Raw genomic sequence first — 21,459 nt, forward strand, 5'->3', positions numbered from 1 at the left:
AATAATTGGAGAACGAGTCTGAAAACTTAGAACGAAGAAATCTTCTGAAATGATGGCCTTTGGAAGATCAAGAAGCGAAAACAACTCATGAATGCTCCGGATGGGTGAAAAGAATTCTCACAATCGAAAACAATTATGAGAGGGTGGCATCAAGCTAGAACCATGAATCTTCAAGAGAACGGACCAAGATTTAGGAGAAATTCTTCTTCGGTCTTCAAATGTGGAGAATGATGATGAGAAACACCACCATGAATTATTGAGATACTCCGGGATGAAAAATTAGAAAGGTTGAACCAACGATGAAAAGAATTTGAAAGCGATCTTGGAGAAGAAATATGACTGATGATAACTCATTCTTACGTCAAACTTCGAAAAGAATTTGGGAATAACTCCAGAAAAATTAGAAGAGTCAGGTAAGATCCTGGAAAAAAGACCTGTGGGTTAGGGCCCACTCAAAAGAAACACCGTTGAAATGATTACTTGAAAAGGAGATATTATCGGTTGAATTAAATGGCTTGAATGAGGTAACAACCTCAAACTAATTAGAATTGATGCGGAGTGGAAACACGAATCTTCAGAGATATCTTCAGCAATCCGGAACAAATGAATGGCGAGAAGTGGATGATTAAGAGGTACACCGACATGAGAAAGCATTTGAAACAAGGACAAGAATACGATCAACACTGAAAGCTTCAATTGAATCCACCCGAAAAGAATACGAGAATGAAGAATGATAAACTTGACGCTTCGTGAGCATCTTCATGTAAAATCACCGGATAAGAACATTGACGGAAAAGAATGAAGGGGCTTCACATGAATAAAATGGATACTTGGTTAAGAAATCTGAGTCCTTGAAGAAAGAGGGTGGGAGGGCGGGAAAACAAAGGCAACTTGGGGCAGATGGAATAAACACCGTTGAGAAAACTTATAATTGATCTTACGGATGGGGAGAATGATGGGATCATCTCGAAGAGAAATGCACCGGTTGGAAAGAATTGGAATGACAATCTCGATGATCGAAAGGATTAGTATTCACATAGAAATATGAGAACACCGTTTAGGGAAAGTCTGGAATCAACACTTGACTTCGAAGCAACTTGAATACCACAAATAAAAACAAAACAAAGGATTGGCTTGCGGAATAAGCCGGAACAAACATATGATAGAGATTTCGTCCGAAGTTTTCATGGTGGGGCCCACACGGGCTCGATCGTACAGCACCATCATGTACAAGGCAGTGCACATGACATACGAAGCGTCCCCGAGTCAGCATAGCCAAGGACTCTTTAAGACACTACGAGACCACTGTAAAACCAACTGTGGAAAGGCGGACCACTAGACGTCGAACCCCAATCTCATATCATGCATCTGTCGGAAAGATATCCTAAGAGCTACTTGAATTCCCACTTATAAACTCCCGAAACTTTCTGGTTATGCAATCTGGTGTTGGGGATACAGGGGACACAAAATATATCACCCAAACTAACAATACCTAGATCCAGCTGTATCCATCCGTCAACACATAACCAAGAAACCTTCGGAAATCGTTTACCTCAACCTTCGAAAAACATCCGTTATACAAGTTATGGCAATACTCCCGAACTCCCGCCCCAGTACTGGGTGGCGTCGAGGTGATCTCACCAACAACTGCATAAAAGAGATTTCGATGTCGGCGAAACTCAGGTATTCCAGAACTGCAACGATAAAATTGTGACGACAACACCTCGGAGCTCAACTCCCCGGGACACTGCCACAACCCCTAAATGTCAGGAGGCACCAAGAACAATGTTCTCGTCACAAAACCATCGGAACGATTCCAAGATACCCGCGTGATCCTAAAAAAAGTTTAGTGAAATTTGAGGAGAGAAGAGTCAAAACTTCTACGTCAGGAGACCTCACCAGAGCGACGAAGGGACTGAGGAGTAAAAAGAATCCTACTCTCCGATATATATAATCCTAAGACTCAAAACATTTTTGTTCTAGACTCAACAACGCCAGCGATTCGATCAAGCAGGGGGCTCCTAAGTCGGGGATGGCTCTGATTACCAACTTGTAACGCCCATGATGCGGCTATATCTCCCACGTGTCGAGGCACGACTTAGAGGCATAACCGCATTGTGGTTTTGTCGCAAGAAGGGTCATCTTCACACAATCCCATGTAATGAACAAGAATGGGATAAAGAGTTGGCTTACAATCGCCACTTCACACAATACATAAATAAAAGATACAACATTCAGAGATACACACATAGGTCCGACTACGGAACCAAAATAGAAGAAGACAACCCAACTGCTAGATCCCTGATCGTCCCAACTGGGCACCACTACTAATCAATATGAAAAGAAACAACACAACGAACAAGATCTTCATCGAGCTCCCACTTGAGCTGGGTTGCGTCACCTGCACTGGCATCGTCGGCACCTGCAACTGTTTTGAAAGTATCTGTGAGTCACGAGGACTCAGCAATCTCACACCCGCGAGATCAAGACTATTTAATCTTGAAGGAAAGGATGGGGTAATGAGGTGAAGCTGCAGCAAGCACTAAGCATATATGGTGGCTAACATACGCAAATGAGAGCGAGAAGAGAAGCAACGGAACGGTCGTGAACTAGCAATGATCAAGAAGTGATCCTGAACTCCTACTTACGTCAAACATAACCCAGAAACCGTGTTCACTTCCCGGACTCCGCCGAGAAGAGACCATCACGGCTACACACGCGGTTGATGCGTTTTAATTAGGGTCAAGTGTCAAGTTCTCTACAACCGGATATTAACAAATTCCCATCTGCCACATAACCGCGGGCACGGCTCTCGAAAGTTTATACCCTCCAGGGGTGTCCCAACTTAGCCCATCATAAGCTCTCACGGTCAACGAAGGATAAACCTTCTCCCGGGAAGACCCGATCAGTCTCGGAATCCCGGTTTACAAGACATTTCGACAATGGTAAAACAAGACTAGCAAAGCCGCCCGAATGTGCCGACAAATCCCGATAGGAGCTGCACATATCTCGTTCTAAGGGCACACCGGATTGTCCAAGCTTCCGGTAGGCCAGCCCAGAGTTGCCCCTGGTGGCCACCGGCGACTGACGGGTTGGACCAACACTCAGAGCAGCACTGGCCCGGGGGTTTAAAATAAAGATGACCCTTGAGTCTGCAGAACCCAAGGGAAAAAGGCTTAGGTAGGCGAATGGTAAAACCAAGGTTGGGCCTTGCTGGAGGAGTTTTATTCAAGGCGAACTGTCAAGGGGGTCCCATAAATCACCCAACCGCGTAAGGAACGCAAAAATCAAGGAACATAACACCGGTATGACGGAAACTAGGGCGGCAAGAGTGGAACAAAACACCAGGCATAAGGCCGAGCCTTCCACCCTTTACCAAATATATAGATGCATTAAATTAAGATAAGAGATATTGTGATATCCCAACATAAATAGAATCCAACATGGAGCAATCTTCATCTTCACCTGCAACTAGCAACGCTATAAGAAGGGGCCAAACAACGATTTGCTAGGAAGGGTGAAAAGGTTAGGGGCTGACATGGCAGTATGGGAGGCATGATATAGCAAGTGATAGGTAGTGCAGCATGGCAATATAGCGAACAACTAGCAAAGCAAAGATAGAAGTGATTTCGAGGGGTGGTCATCTTGCCTGAGATCCCGCAAGGAAGAAGAGCGAGTCCATGAAGAAGACAAACAGACGTAGACGAAGGAATCCTCACAACTCCGGAACGAAACCGAAGGTAACGAGAGAAGCAACCCGGAAAGAAACAAACAACATAGTAAACAACCACCACATACACATGGCATGATGCAAAAACAAATATGATGCATGCCCGGTTTAAATATGCATGGCATGGCAAAGTGCACAAACGAAACTACAAGTTAAGGGGAGCTCAATATGCCACGAGTTGCATATTGACGGAACACCACATCAATTAATTAGTTCTCTCTCGTTTATGTACCCAACAATAATAAATGTTGATTAACATGGCAAGAGGTGAAGCATAAGTAAACTAACTATTTAAGCAAGTTAAATGAGGCCGGAAATAATAAACAACAATTCCGGAAAATCCTCATGTCCATATTTTAGATTTGGTACTGTTCTGCCTAAAACCAATTTTAATGATTGTTAAACAGCAAAATGAAGTGCACCATGTTAAACTAGGCATTTTTCTACCCCATTTACATATAAAGTTTATTAAAATCCGAGTTACGGTTATTTAGTTATGAATTAAAGCATTTAGCATGTTATTTGAGCAAAATTTAATCAAACAGCATTTCAAACAATTTTAACATGGGTGAATTGGCATATTATTAAACTACACAAAATTCTAAGCATTTTACATGTATGACATATTTTATTTGGATGCATGGTTAAATAGTTATTAGCAGTTTAAAACAGGGGCATTTCTGTAATAAGCATGTCCAGGATTTAAAGACAAAATCACATCACAGGAAAAAAACAAGTCACGGGCCGAATCTAGCTGAACTGGGCCAGCTACTGCGAGCGCTGCACACGGGTGGGCTTCGGTGGGTGTCTCACCACGGGCCAGATCTGGCTTGCTGGTGGAGAGGGGGCGGCTGGGCCGGATGAGGCTAGGGCGGCGCTGGGCCTGATGAGGCTGGGGCGGCGCTGGGCCTTGGTCAACGCTCTCGAGAACGAGCGCAGCTGCTCGGTGTTCAGGCGCGCGGGACGAGCAGAACTCCTGCTTGAAGAAGAGGAAGCAGAAGCCGCGGGAAGCTGGACTTGGCGAGGACAGCTCCCTGGTGGCGACGTGCAGCTCCAGTACTTGGCGCGGCGAAAGAGGAGCGGATCCGGGCGTGGGGAGCTCGTTCCCGGCGGCAGAGAGGGAGATCCGGCGGGAGAGCTCGAACGGTGGCCGCGGGGTCCCTGTGATCCACGGAAGAGAGACCATGAGAGGGGGAGAAGAAACGAGATGGGGAAAAGGAAGGAGAGGGAAGGGCGCGGGGCGGCGGAGCACTCTTGCGGGGAAGATGGCCGGCGCGGCTGGGACTCCGGCGAGGACGAGGCAGAGCAGCGGCACTGGGCCTTGGCGAGGCAAGAGGAGACCCACGCACGGTCAACGCGCGCGAGCGGCCGCAGCGCTCCAGCGAAGCCAACGCGACCTGGCGCCCGCGTCTTGAACGAAGCAGAGGCGCGACGCGGCGGGGCTGCGGGGCACAGGGAGGCGCAACTCCGGTGGGCAGGAGGTCGCCGATGTGCCCGTTCCCTGCTGGATCAAAGCGGCGGCGGGCTGGCGGAAGAGCTGCAAGCTTCGAAGGGGCACGGCCATGGCGGACGGGCGAGGACGATGGGGAACGAGGCTGGGCTCGGGCAGGAGAAGCGCTCCTGCTCGAGGGGCTTGGCCTCGGGCGCGATGGCTACTGCTCCGCGGCTGTGGGCACGGGGACGAGGAGGTGGGAGGCAGCAGGGAGCTCCTCTCCCTGGCTCGCGACGAGGGGAACGGGGAGGACTGCGTGGGCTGTGGTGGTTGGATGGATCGGGAAGGAGGAGGCTGGTAGGTTGGGGATGGATCCCGAGGGGGATTTTTGGAGTGGCGGCGGCCGAAAGGGGATGGGACAAGGCTCCTAACTTCTAGGGTTGGACCTCGAGTATAAATAGCAGGGAATTAGGTTAGGGGCTAGTCCCTCCGATCGAAATCAACGGTCGAGAAAAATAGGCTATGGGCGTCCAACAAAGAAAACGGTGATGTTTTGTAGATGTTAGGGGATGATCCGGACCCAACGGTAACGAAAGTCCGGTTCGGGTTCGGGACAAATTTCGGACGCACGCGAGGGGGCGAAGCACTATGCAAAGAGGGACTCCGGTTTAAGCAAGAGGGAAAACGAAGAACGAGGTTGGTCTCGGAAGGGTCAGCGGAAGCAAGGGGGGCGCGGCAACTACGAGCGGATGCAAGTTTTAAAACATGGCGGCAACGAAGTGCCGATGCAATGCAAATGATGCGATGACGAATGCAACAAACAAATAAAACACAGCTGACTCGCAAAACAAGGAAGGCAGACGGAGCGTCAGTCTCGGGGCGTCACAAGAAAGCAACCAGGAGAGCACGAGGTAAGGGGCGCGCCTACCCCCTGGGCCCGCCCTCCACCCTCGTGGGGCCCATGTTGCTCCACCGACGTACTTCTTCCTCCTATATATACCTATGTACCCCCAAACCAACAGAAGCATCCACAAAAACCTAATTCCACCGCCGCAACCTTCTTTACCCGTGAGATCCCATCTTGGGGCCTTTTCCGGCGTCCTGCCGGAGGGGGCATTGATCACGGAGGGCTTCTACATCAACACCATAGCCTCTCCGATGATGTGTGAGTAGTTTACCTCAGACCTTCGGGTCCATAGTTAGTAACTAGATGGCTTCTTCTCTCTCTTTGGATCTCAATACAAAGTTCTCCACGATTCTCATGGAGATCTATTCGATGCAATCTTCTTTTGCGGTGCGTTTGTTCAAACCAATGAATTGTGGGTTTATGATCAAGTTTATCTATGAACAATATTTGAATCTTCTCTGAATTCTTTTATGTATGATTGGTTATCTTTGCAAGTCTCTTCGAATTATTAGTTTGGTTTGGCCTACTAGATTGATCTTTCTTGCAATGGGAGAAGTGCTTAGCTTTGGGTTCAATCTTGCGGTGTCCTTTACCAGTGACAGTAGGGGCAGCAACTCACGTATTGTATTTTTGCCATAGAGGATAACAAGTGCATGAGTTTATCCCTCTACAGCATGTCATCTTACTTAAAGTGTTACTCTGTTCTTTTGAACTTAATACTCTAGATGCGTGCTGGATAGCGGTCGATGTGTGGATTAATAGTAGTAGATGCAGGCAGGAGTCGGTCTACTTGTCACGGACGTGATGCCTATATACATGATCATACCTAGATATTCTCATAACTATGCTCAATTCTATCAATTTCTCAACAGTAATTTGTTCACCCACCGTAATACTTATGCTCTTGAGAGAAGCCACTAGTGAAACCTATGCCCCCCGGGTCTATTTTCCATCATATTAATCTTCCAACACTTAGCTATTTCTATTGCCTTTTATTTTACTTTGCATCTTTATTACAAAAATACCAAAAATATTATCTTATCATATCTATCAGATCTCACTTTCGTAAGTGACCGTGAAGGGATTGACAACCCCTTTATTGCGTTGGTTGCGAGGTTTTTATTTGTTTGTGTAGGTGCGAGGGACTTGAACGTGGCCTCCTACTGGATTGTTACCTTGGTTCTCAAAAACTAAGGGAAATACTTATGCTACTTTACTGCATCACCCTTTCCTCTTCAAGGGAAAACCAACGCAGTGCTCAAGAGGTAGCATTCATCCAGCCTCCACCGCGCACTCCTCCACCGGCTACTGTTTAACCAGCCCTCTCCACGGGGTCCTGTTCAACCACCCCTCCACGGGCTACTGTTCATCCAGCCCTCCACCGGCTACTGTTCAACCAGCCCTCCACGGGGTTCCTGTTCATCCACCGACTCGATCGATCGAGGTACTGTTCATCCAGCAGCAACGGCCTCTACTACCACGGGGTCCTGTTCATCCAACCCCCATCGGTAACTATTCATCCAAACCCCCTCAACAACGCTCACTGTTCATCCAGAGGCAGCATCGATCGACTTCAGTTAGCAGCAGTAGCAAAGGAATCACACTCGGGTTCAGTTAACAGCAAGGGATCGATCGATCGCTCGGGTTCAGTAACGCGTAGCCTGCAGTGCAATCGCTCGGGTTCAGTTAGAGCCCAACGCCTCGCTCGGGTTCAGTTAGAGCCCAATGCCTCGCACACACGCGCATACGTACAAGAGAAACGCACATCGCTCGGCCCCCGACCAGCCGTCGTAACCGGGAACTCCCCGGTATTTTCCTCGCCCTTGCTTCTACCATGGTTTTTTCCGTCATGGACGGCCCAAAGAATGTCATGCAGCTGCATCTCCGGCCCGCCTAGGACGAAAAGCCCATTTTCTATCATGACTTCCGTATCGCAACTATCGTCAGAGAAGTGTCATAAGTATGACAGAAAAAAAATTCGTTCGGCCCAAAATGTCACGGGTGTGTCTTTTTTTTGTAGTGTATCTTCTCACACAATACATTCTTGTTTTCATGTAGAAGATGGAAAGGGATAAATTGGATCTTAGATTTGTTTACTGTGTTTGGAAGGCTCGACTTCTTGAACTCCACATGCGTATCCCCCAGTTGGGGTAGAGGGACATCGTCTTCATCCGAGCTCGTGTCCTTCGTTACCTTCAAGTTGGCAGCTCGCTCCTCCTCCGTGGACCATCCATAGGGATCTATATCCCCATAGGTCCTTGAATTTACAACATAGTGTGATACGAAGCTCTCTCTTCGCCTGAGTCTTGAAACGACATAATTTCTGATCTGTGAGAAAAATAGCACGAAACTAGAAAAGAGGATATTTTTGTGATGCGGTGTTCAAAATGTTCGGGAGAATATAAAGAACTTTTATCTTGCAAAACAATTATTTCATAATAAAACATAGTCGAGAAGGCTCACAAGGGGCCCATGAGCCACCAAGGCATGCCTAGGGGGGTGGGCGCACCCTAGTGCCTCGTGTGCACCTCGTGGGTCCCCTCAGCTCTTTCTTATTTTTGTATTTTGTATAATATTCCAAAACTGATAGACAATATTTTTATGGAATTTTTGGAGTCAGTTTACTTACTGTATCACATACCTATTCCTTTTTAGGGTTTTGGAGTGTTCTGGAAGGTCTCTCTTATGTATTCCTCCGGTGTCATAGTTTGAATAATGGTAGTTTCAACATTAATAGGCATACCTAAGATATAATGCTTATTTCTTTGTCCATTAACCACCCTCGAATTCGTACCTTCGGTGTTGTTGATCTTAATAGCTCCAGTACGATAAACTTCTTTGATGATATACAGCCCTTCCCATTTATAGAGAAACGAGAATTGTACAGTAGAACATACTCACCCATTTTGAATTCCCATTTTTGAATTCTTTTATCATGTCATCTTTTAACTTTTTCTTTAAAAAACTTGGCATTTTCATATGCTTGGGTTCTCCATTCATCTAATGAGCTAATATCAAATAACCTCTTCTCACCGACAAGTTTGAAATCATAATTGAGTTCTTTGATTGCCCAATATGCTTTATGTTCTAACTCAAGAGGTAAATGACATGCTTTTCCATAAACCATGTTATAAGGATACATGCCCATGGGATTTTTATAAGCAGTTCTATAGGCCCATAATGCATCATCAAATTTCTTAGACCAATTGTTTCTAGATCTATTGACGATGTTTTGCAAAATTAACTTTATTTCTCTATTGCTCAATCAACTTGACCACTAGATTGAGGATGGTAAGGAGATGCAATTCTATGATTGACATCATATTTAGCAAGTAGTTTATGGATTGCACCGTGAATAAAATGTGAACCAGCATCAGTCATTAAATATCTAGGGACTCCGAACCTTGGGAAAATAACTTCTTTAAGCATTTTAATAGAGGTGTTATGATCAGCACTACTAGTTGGTATAGCTTCTACCCACTTAGTAACATAATCAACAACAACTAAAATATGTGTATACCCATTAGAGGAAGGAAAAGGTCCCATATAATCAAATCCCCGAACATCAAATGGATCAATAACAAGTGAATAGTTCATAGGCATTTCCTGACATCTACCAATATTTCCAATTGTTTAACATTCGTCACAAGATAAGACAAACTTACGAGCGTCCTTGTAAAGAGTAGGCCAATAAAAACCATATTGTAATACCTTATGTGCGGTTCTATCTCCAGCGTGGTGTCCTTCGTAAGCCTTGGAATGACACTTTCATAGGATCTGTTCATGTTCATGTTCATGCTCAAGTATACAACGTCTAATAATAGCATCTACTCCTTTATAAAGATGTGGGTCATTCCAGAAGTAATGTCTTAAATCAAAGAAGAACTTTTTCTTTTCTTGGTATGTGAAACCAGGTGGTATAAATTTAGCAACGATGTAGTTAGCATAGTCTGCCTACCAAGGAGTATTATTAGAATTTATAACAGCTAGTTGTTCATCAGGAAAACTATCATCAATAGGTAGTGGGTCATCAAGAATATTTTCCAATCTAGATAGATTATCAGCTACGGTATTGTTACCTCCCTTCCTATCAATAATATGAAAATCAAATTCTTGTAGCAGTAGAACCCACCTAATGAGTCTAGCTTTAGCATCTTTCCTTTCCATAAGGTATTTAATAGCAGCATGGTCGGTGTGAACAATTACTTTAGAATCAACTATCTCAGATCTAAATTTATCACATGCAAACACAACTGCTAAAAATTCTTTCTCAGTAGTAGCATAATTTCTTTGAGCATTGTCTAGAGTTTTACTAGCATAATGGATATCATTTAATTTCTTATCAACTCTTTGTCCTAGAATAGCACCAACATCATAATCACTAGCATCACACATATTTTCAAAAGGCAAGTTCCACTCAGGTGGTTGAATAATAGGTGCAGAAGTTAAGGCTTTCTTAAGTGTTTCAAAGGCTTCTACACAATTATCATCCAAAATAAATGGAACATCTTTTTGCAAGAGGTTAGTAAGAGGCCTAGAAATTTTAGAGAAGTCTTTAATAAACATTCTATAGAAACCAGCATGACCAAGGAAACTTCTTATACCTTTAATATCTTTACGACATGGCATCTTCTCAATTGCATCAACTTTAGCTTTGTCTACCTCAAATACCTCTTTCGGGGATTTTATGACCTAAGACAATACCTTCATTCACCATAAAGTGGCATTTCTCCCAATTCAAGACAAGATTAGTTTCTTCACATCTCTACAAAACTTGATCAAAGTTTGCTTAAGCAATCATCAAAAGAAGTCCCATAAACGGAGAAATCATGCATGAAAACCTCAACAATCTTTTCAAAAAAATAGAGAATATAGCAATCATATATCTTTGAAATGTAGCAGGTGCATTACATAAACCAAAAGGCATACGTCTATAAGCATAAGTTCCAAAAGGGCAAGTAAAAGTAGTTTTCTCTTGATCTTCCGATGATACAGGTTTTTGAGAGAAACCAGAATATACATCAAGAAAGCAAAATTGTGTGTGCTTAGATAGTCTTTCTAACATTTGATCTATAAAAGGCAAGGGGTAATGATCTTTTCTCGTAGTTTGTTTAATTTTCTAAAATCAAGTACCATCCTATAACGAGTTACAATTCTTTGTGGAATGAGCTCATTCTTATCATTAGGAACAACGGTAATACCTCCTTTCTTAGGAACACAATGAACGGGACTTACCCATCTACTATCAGCTATGTGATAAACTATATATCCTTCCAGAAGCTTTAATATTTTAGTTCTTACCACATCCTTCATCTTAGGATTTAATCGGTGTTGGTGATCAATGACTGGTTTAGCATCTGGTTCCATATAAATTTTGTGCTGGCGTAGAGTGGGGCAAATGCCCTTAAGATCATCAAGAGTATATCCAATAGCGGCACATTACTTCTTTAGAGTTTTTAGTAATCTCTTTTCTTCATGCTCTGAAAGGTTAGCACTAATAATAACGGGATATATCTTCTTTTCATCAAGATAAGCATATTTCAATGTATCAGGTAACTGTTTCAATTCAAACATAGGATCAACTTTAGGTGGAGGATGACCTCCAAGAGTTTCAATAGGCAAATTATGTTTGGGGATAGGTGGTTGATCAATGAACATCTTATCTATTTCATTTATTTCATTCATGTGCATAGCCTTTCATGGTCTGGCAAATATTGTTCTAACAGATTAGTAGGAGGTACGGCAATAGAAGCAAGACCAATAATTTCAGCTTTACTGAGCAATTCTTTATCATGAGGTTGTCTACAGAATTTAGAGAAATTAAACTCATGAGACACATCACCAAAGTTAACACTGACAATTTCTTTAGTGCAATCAACCTTAGCATTAACTGTGTTCAAGAAGGGTCTACCAAATATAATGGGACAAACTTTAGCTTGTGGAGAACCAAGAACTAGAAAATTAGTAGGGTATTTTATTTTCCCATGCAAGACTTCAACATCTCTAACAATCCCAAGTGGTGAAATAATATCTCTATTGGCAAGCTTAATAGTAACATCTATATCTTCAATCTCAGAATGTGCAATTTCATTCATAATTTCTTGATATAAGGTAAATAGGATAGCACTCACACTAGCACCCAAATCACATAAACCATTGTAACAATGATCTCCTATTTTAATTGAGACAGCAGGCATGCCAACAACAGGTTTATTCTTATATTTAGTGTCCGGCTTAGCAATTCTGGCGGCTTCACCACAAAAGTAAATAATATGCCCATCTATATTATCAACCAGGAGATCTTTAACCATAGCAACTTTAAGTTAAACTTTAATTTGTTCAGAAGGTCTAGGTGCTCTAATATTACTTTTGTTAACCACACTTGAAACTTTCGCATGCTCCTTTATCCTAACAGGAAAAGGTGGTTTCTCAATATAAGCGGTAGGCACAACTGGATCAACATTCTAAATGCTAGTTTCATCTTTAACTATAATGGGTTCTTAAATCTTTTATTTAAGAGGGGGATGGTATTTAAACCACTTCTCCTTAGGGAGATCAACATGAGTAGCAAATGATTCACAAAAAGAAGCTATTATCTCAGAGTCAAGTCCATATTTAGTGCTAAACTTATGGAAAGCATCGGTATCCATAAAAGACTTAAGACAATCAAACTAAAGTATTATACCTGACTCACTACTTTTGTCGAGTTCCCAATCTTCAGAGTTGCGTTTAATTATTTCCAGAAGACCCCATCTGAATTCAATAGTCTTCTTCATAAAGGAGCCAGTCGAAGAAGAATCGAGCATGGTTTGATTATTATGAGAAAGCCGAGCATAAAAATTATGTAAGATAATTTCTCTTGAGAGCTCATGATTGGGGCATGTGTACATCATGAACTTAAGCCTCCCCAAGCTTGAGCGGTGATTTCTCCTTCGTGGGGCCAAAAAATTATATATATAATTTTGATCATGATGAACCAGATGCATAGGATAAAACTTTTCATGAAATTCCAATCTCAATCGGTTCCAATCCCATGTTCCAATATCATCACATAGCCTATACCATGTCAATGCCTTTCCCTTCAAAGATAAAGGGAAAACCTTCTTCTTAACTTCATCTCCGGGTAGACCTCCAAGCTTAAATAATCCACAAACTTCATCCACATAGATTAGATGCATATCAAGATGTATTGTTCCATCTCTTGCATAAGGAATAGCTAGCAGTTTCTCTATAATACCTGAAGGAATATCATGGTAAATATTTTCAGTAGGTGCAGTAGGTTGAGGAGCAACTATTTGTGCTTCCGATCGAGGTGAAGATACCCCAAATAAACCCCTGAAAGGATTGTTTTCCATAGTAACAAGTGATAGTAAATTTCAACACGTAATATAAATGTTTCCTTACCAAATTCCACTCACCAAAGGCGTTTCACTCCCCGGCAATAGCGCGGGAAAGAGTCTTGATGACCCAAAAGTATAGGGGATCAATCGTAGTCCTTTCGATAAGCAAGAGTGTCGAACCCAACGAGGAGCAGAAGGAAATGACCAGCGGTTTTTAGCAAGGCATTTTCTGCAAGCACTGAAATTATCGGCAATGATTAGTTTGGTAGAAAGATAGCTTGTAACAAGTGACAAGTAGCAATAGTAACTAAGGTGCAACAAGGTAGCCCAATCCTTTTGTAGCAAAGGACAGGCCGGAACGGTCTCTTATAATAAGAAAAGTTGTCGAAATTGGGGCTCCGCAGACCCAAGAAGGTTCAAACTCTGGGGCGTGTGCGAAGATCCCAAGCAGCTCTAGCCTCAAGCTCAGCACCCCACGGCCTAGCCTCGTCGAGTTCGTGCGAGTGGAGAAGAAGATGAACACAGAGATTTGTGCAGGTTCGGGCCACCTTGCGGTGTAAAACCCTACTCCTGCTTTGGTGGATTTTCCCAACGAGGAGGTAGGGGATGAATTAGTACAGTGGATGAGCAGCCTCACGAGGGCTCAGGTAGTGAGGATGATTGGGCTCGGGGTCGGATCCCTTCTACAATGGTGGCCAGCCCCTATTTATAGTGGCCTTGGTCCTCTTCCCTCATAGTTTAGGTGGGAAGGGATTCAACAATGGTCAATTTTGAAAGGAGACGAGGAGTACATCTTATCCTGACGAAAGGTGGTCTTTGCCTGCAAAGCTTCTGGCCATGACGCAGCGGTGGGCTCGGTGATGACATCCGTCCTGCCGAGCTCGTGGTCTTGGTCTCATTGCACCGGAATGGAAAGCTTTGGGCCTTCCTCGGGAACATGTGCCTACCCTTGCTCCCTTAGCATTGAAGAGGAAAATGTCCCCTCTACGCCCGCTGGCGCCCACCTGGCCTTGGTCTTCATGGATCACGTCATCACAGCCAGGTGAGGCGGGAGGCTTGCATAGAGTTCTCCGCCCCTCGGGAGGTAGGCTCGGCGAGCTGCTCCCCTTGTGGTTTTGGCGTCATTCTCCCCGCGAGGTCGGGGCCCTCGCGAGGATCGTGTCCCGGGGGTCTTGTAGCTTGGGCCGTACCGAGCCGTCGATCAGCCCGCAGCCTAGGTCGCAGGCAGGCAAGTCTAGGTGGCCCCAATCCTAGAACACTGACAGTAGCCCCCTGGCCCAAGGCATGCTCGGTCTGGCTTTGAGGCGAAGGCAAGGAACGAAGGGTGAAACGCAGCAGGCCCCAATCGCCTGCGGGCAAGGCTCGACGCGTGGCGCATAACAGGGTGCGGGGGCCTCCACTTCCCATGTCAACTCGGCAATTGCCCCGATTTGACAATGGCCTGACGCACGCTGCAGAGCCATCATTGCTTGGAATGCATAGGGGCGCCGGTTAGCCTCCGTTTTCCTATAAGAGGGCGAGGGGGCGGAGCCCCCTATGACGCCCCCAATTCAATCGTACACTAATCATACACGCAAACGTGTACGATCAAGATCAGGGACTCAGGGAAGATATCACAACACAACTCTAAAAATAAAATAAGTCATACAAGCATCATAACACAAGCCAGGGGCCTCAAGGCTCGAATACAAGTGCTCGATCATAGACGAGTCCGCGGAAGCAACAATATCTGAGTACATACATAAGGTTAAACAAGGTGCCATAAGATGGCTAGCACAAACTGGGATACAGATCGAAAGAGGCGCGGGCCTCCTGCCTGGGATCCTCCTAAACTACTCCTGGACGTCGGCGGGGGCCTGCACGTAGTAGTAGGCACCCTTGGTGTAGTAGGACTCGTCGAAAGTTGCTTCTGACTCCTGGGCACCAGCATCTGGTTGCGACAACCGAGAAGAATGGAAAGGGGAAAAGAGGGAGAAAAGCAACCGTGAGTACTCATCCAAAGTACTCGCAAGCAAGGATCTACACTACGTATGCATGGGTATCTGTGTAAAGGGGCAATATCGGTGGACTGAACTGCAGAATGCCAGAATAAGGGGGATAGCTAGTCCTGTTGAAGACTATGCTTCTTGCAGCCTCCATCTTGAAGGAATAGAAGAGAGTAGATGGTAAGTTAACCAAGTATCATCTCAAAGCATAACCCTACCCGGCGATCCTCTCATCATCGCCCTGTTAGAGAGCGATCACCGGGTTGTATCTGGCACTTGAAAGGGTGTGTTTTATTAAGTATCCAGTTCTAGTTGTCATAAGGTCAAGGTACAACTCCGGGTCGTCCTTTTACCGAGGGACACGGCTATTCGAATACATAAACTTCCCTGCAGGGGTGCACCACATTACCCAACACGCTCAATCCCTCTGGTCGGACACACTTTCCTGGGTCATGCCCGGCCTCGGAAGATCAACACGTCGCAGCCCTACCTAGGCACAACAGAGAGGTCAGCACGCCGGTATAAATCCTAAGCGCACAGGGGTCTGGGCCCATTGCTCATTGCACATCTGCACTTTGTGTGGGCGGCCAGAAGCAGACCTAGCCTCCCTAATACAAGAGCAGGCGTTCCAGTCCAATCCGGCGCGCACCACTCAGTCGCTGATGTCAAGAAGGCTTCGGCTGATACCACGACACCGAGTGCCCATAACTATTCCCGTGTAGTTGGTTAGTGCGTATAGGCCATTGGCCAGACTCGGATCAAATACAAAGATCTCGTTAAGCGTGTTAATTGATGTAACCGCGGACGCCGACCAGGGCCAGGCCCACCTCTCTCCTAGGTGGTCTCAACCTACCCTGTCGCTCCACCACAAAGATCCACACAGAGGATCATCGGGAAAGCATGTCCTTTTAGCACCCAATCCGTGAATCAACCGCGGGTACTCAACGAGCCGACCCGACTTTAGTCGCCACATGTATCGTACATTATGTATATAAGTATATAGCCTTGATCAACTCCCGAGTGATCACGGCCCGGTAGTATAGCATGGCAGACGGACAAGAATGTAGGGCCATTGATGGAATACTAGCATCCTATACTAAGCATTTAGGATTGCCGGTAAAGGTAACAACAATATTAGCAAAGACAGGCTATGCATCAGAATAGGATTAACGGGAAGCAGTAACATGCTACACTACTCTAATACAAGTAGTAGAGAGAAGGACTAGGCGATATCGGGTTGATCAAGGGGGGTGCTTTCCTGGAAGCTCGGCAGGGAAGGAGGGGTCGTCAACACCGTAGTCGTACTTGGTACCAGCGGCGTCGGTCTCGGTGTCTAGCGAGAGAAGAGGGGGAAGAAACAATACATATAATGCAAACATATGCATGATGATGCATGACATGACAACGAGCGGTGCTAGGTGTGCCCTAATGCGGTAGTAGGTGATACCGGCGAAGGGGGGGGAACATCCGGGAATGTATTCCCGGAGTTTTGCATTTTCTGACAGATTAACCGGAGGTGAAATGTTGCACGTTCGCTATGCTAGGGACGTCTGGCTAACAAACGGATGGCGTATTCGGATTCGTCCCGTCGTTCTGAGCAACTTTCATGTACAAAGTATTTTCATCCGAGCTACGGATTATTTTATAATTTTCAAAGTTTTAATCAATTTATAAATTATTATTGTGAAATTAATTTGAAAATAGCATTATTGCATCAGCATGACATCAGCAGTCAACAGAGGTGTTGACTAGGTCAAACTGACATGTGGGGTCAGCATGTCATTAGCTGATTAACTAACTAACCGTTAATTATGTTAATTAATCAGAACTAATTAAGTTAATTAATTTAGTTAACTAATTAATTATTTAGTTAAATTTTATTTTTATTTTTATTATTTTTTAAAATCTTTTTTAACGTTCCATGGACGGGGCCCCACTTGTCAAAGGCTAGTTGGCCTTAGCGGGCGAACGAAACGGGCCCCGGGCGGAACGGGTGACGAGCGCCAGCCTGACAGGGCGCCGCGGGGCAGCGGGCGAAGGGGCGAGCGCACAGCCTGGCTCCGGCGGACGGAGCAGGGCGGCGCGGTTAGCGGAGAGGGCCGCCGTGGCGGACGGCGGAAGCGGCCAGGCGCCGCGGGGCGGAGACGGCGGCGGGCGCAGGCAGCTGGGGGAGCAGTAGGCAGCGGAGCTGCGCAGGCGAGCACGGAAGGAGGCAGGCGCGAGCCGCGGGGAAGCAGCAGCTGCGCAGCTGCGGCAGTACGGTAACCAGCGGCGAACAGTAGCAGGAGCAAGCAAAAGTAGCGGCGCATCACGGCAGCAGCAACAACAGTAGCGCGCGGGGGGAGGCATGCGGCAGCAGCAGGCGGGGCTGCGCCGTGGTCTTGGCGAAGCGGCGCACGCGCGCGCCGGGGCATGGTGGGGCGTGGGGAAGAGCTGGAGGAGGGGGCCTCACGGGGATTGTAGGGCACGGGGCAGTGGGGCGTGGGGAGGACGGCGGGGACGAGGCGACGACCGAGAGGACGGCGCCGATGGAGTCCGGCCAGGAGGAGCATGGGGATGACACGCGGTAGGGAGGAGACGAGGTTGAGGCGGCGTTGGCGACGGCGAAGCGGTCCGGCGAGTGGCGCCGGCGTGGTGGCGACGGGAATCAGCGGTGGCGGCGGCGCGGTTCGTTCCCCTTCCCGATCCAGATCTGGATCGGGGGGAGGAGGAGAGAGCGACGTCGGGGGGAGAAGTGGGAGCGTCGAGGGGGTGAGGGTTTGGGTAGTGGGGGTTATGCAGGAGTGGGGGCCCTTGGCCGGTTGGGCCGGCCTGGCTAGCAGCTGGGCCGACGCCCAGATGCGGGGGTTGTTCTTTCCTTTTTATCTGTTAGTTTTGTTTTCTGTTTTTGTTCTTTCCGTTTTTCTTTATTTTCTTTTCTTTTTCTCACATTTCCTAAACATTTTAGTTTTGGAAAAATACATAGGTAAACTTAATTATGTCACATTCCGAACGTTTTTGTTTTGATATTTGAAAACTTTTATTGTTTGTCAAAAATTCAAATTTGATTTTGAAACGTTTTGATCTAACGCGAGGTTATCAACAGTAACAGAGGTGACGCGGCATCACTAGCAGAGGTTCACTCTAGCTTAATTAGCCGGGCGTCACAATTCTCCTCCACTACAAGAAATCTTGTCCCGAGATTTAAGAGGGGGAGTAAGGGGGAAGGGATTTGGTTACGAAATTCTAACGAATTTTCTCGGTCTTAGTTGCTCTTCTCAAAGAGGTCAATCCATAGCGTTGATGTCTTCATTCCTATGCACCAATGCATCATGATGAAGTTGTCGTCCTTCCTTCCTTCCTTCAGGATCTTCACCATACTCACGAAAGAATAAGAGGGGAAAACTCTATAAGCACGGATCCTAACAAAATTGAGCATCGGACGGTTAACTTAGGGGAAGAAGCATAAGTATCTTTCGAATTGAAACTTAAGAAGATATCGAGAGCAAAGTAAGAAGGTACCATGAGAAGTTTCAAACGGATAGACAATCGTTCGATGTTTGAAACAACGTGCGAATGGGGTCCAGAGCAACGAGATTGAGTATTGCGTCTGTTACCATAATAGATCACTAGGACGGTGGCCCGTGAATTACATACGAGGCCACGCATGAGGGATAACTTTGGAAACCGTGGGTGTACAGGAGAGTCAGGTTTCGATCATGTGGAACCGTGGGTTATGGGCCCACCATGTGGGTTAAAAGTAGGAAGGATGGTGACGTCTTGCACGATCATGTAAGCAAGGCATGTAAGAGGATAGCATGTTAGTTATGTCGGCAAAAACATCGATACCAAGGGCGAGGGACGAAGAGAACCATTTTCCTGCTCGTTGAACGAGGCGGGCCAATAGGCAAAGTTCTCGTCCATCGGTGGCTATCGGAGTGTCATCAACAATAGTAACAGGGTCTTGCTGACAGAATTGTACACCGTGCTGTTTACATAAGCAGGAGAATATTACTGCTTAGATCATATAGATCACAAGAAAGGTTAAACCAAACAATGGAAAGGAAAATATGATAATCAGATTAAACAGAAGAATGGAAAGGAAAAATGTGTTTAAACACATATTTCAGGGGCATGTCCTTCCCAAGGACAAGCAGAACATGATATTCGTGACAAGATATAATGTAGAAAAACCCTTTAGGTAAGGGGAGAGAAATTTCATGACATTACCCATACAACGGTGTTTGGATAATTGAGCAAGAAACATTTAGCATTGGGCTTCAAATGTTCTTGCTGAAAATCGGAGTACCACAGACATGCTTCGAGATAGCATTGACATGGTCTTCAAGCAAAGGTCGGACTTGGATATACAAAGGATTCATCAGGAACAAGTTATATAAGTCTTACAATTTCCATACGGAAGAATGGTTAACTTTGTTAAAAAGGAGGAACTATAACAATAGGTTCTCCGGCCAGGGGTGCTAGGCATGACATCACCTTACTAGGCTATACAAAGACCAATGTTATGGCTTTTGGAAAATGTTCCAACCACCGTATCTGACCGAGATTCAGATCTGATCGGTGTTAGGATACCTCAGACTCTGGATGCCTGAGAAGAAAAGGTGCAACACAAATTGAGGAGATGACATTGTAAGATTCTTGGGAAATGAACTATGGAAGCGAGCTCCTAAACAAGAGTTCATCATTAAATCAAGGAGAGGATGAGGAGGTGGCTGATGGACTCAGCGACAACTCAGCGAGGTTTCCAAAAAGATGGATTTCCACAATTATGTGAACAAAGAGATAACATTTGTCAGATCAAATGATATAATGATGTATGCTCGAGTAAATCATACACCATTAAACATTGGTTGAAAGGTGCACCCGAAATATGGGCTTAGGTAGCACAATCATTGTTAGAATGGTGATTCAATAATCAATAGTCCAAGAATGAACGGTCGACCATTAACTTCAAAGCAATAGGGTTGCTAGAAGGGCAGAATCCAAACAGCACCGTTCACATGTTGGTATCCCTGTTAGAACCAACACGGGGACCAAGAAAGAATGGTGATGGTGAGAAGTATTACTATATCAAGAATTAATAGTTGAGGTAATTCCCTCAACATTCTTGACATAACAGATGGTAATAGTCCAAGATAGAATCAAAATATAAGTTGGATAGAAAGGAAACTCAAAACACGACCAAGTTTTGGGTCGGAGGGAATGTGAGAATGTTGTCGATGTTAATACAAATCATCAAGGGGGCAAGGATGGTATTACTCATCCTGAATTCGACACACACTTTGGAAGAAGTCAAATTGTTGACAACGATCACGACAAATTTGTCGAGAGCTTTCAAGAAGATGTAATCAATCAGCGACGACATCCAGTCAAAGGAATGATGAAGCGAAAGGTTATTGGAACCATGGGTACGACACAAACTCAAAATCAAGCTTGTTGTTCGAGGTGAAACGATAAGACAAGGAAGATCGATGTAAGCTTAGCTCATCGTCGAAAGTTGTGCTCCGAGAATAAGTAAGAGGTAGCACGGTTAAAAATTAGCACGATAATGATATAGCCGATTAGGCTAGGAATGACTTGAAGGATTATCAAACTCGTAGTAATGAGAATTACTTAGAGTTATTGAATCAGAGTGAGGAATTGATTCACTTATCGGTGTCCTGGAGTGACTAATAACTCAAAACCCAGGAAAAATGGAATCGGTGAGAATGTAGTACTTGATGAAGAACTCATAAGAAGTTATGTTGTTCCATGATAATCTCGAGATACCAAGGGGTAATACTCGACGACAGATCAAAGTAGAGGTTGGACTGGGGTATTGCTCTATAGAAGACAAGTGCTCAAACTTGCACAGGAAATGGTATTTAAAGGAGAACATGGTCGGAACCATGATTGCAAAAGGCCAGATCCCAGATATAAGATGAACTTATCCCAAGGGAATAATTAATTTTAAAAGAAGCTTCGATGAGAAGATCTACATCGTGTCCATGGGCATGAACACAAAGTTCAAGGTCGACCCCCACTTCTCCAATGCATAACCTTTCATTTACTTCTCGCGTTCGATG

The sequence above is a fragment of the Triticum aestivum genome, chromosome 4D, assembly GCF_018294505.1.
Source record: "Triticum aestivum cultivar Chinese Spring chromosome 4D, IWGSC CS RefSeq v2.1, whole genome shotgun sequence".
Lineage (NCBI taxonomy): Eukaryota > Viridiplantae > Streptophyta > Magnoliopsida > Poales > Poaceae > Triticum > Triticum aestivum.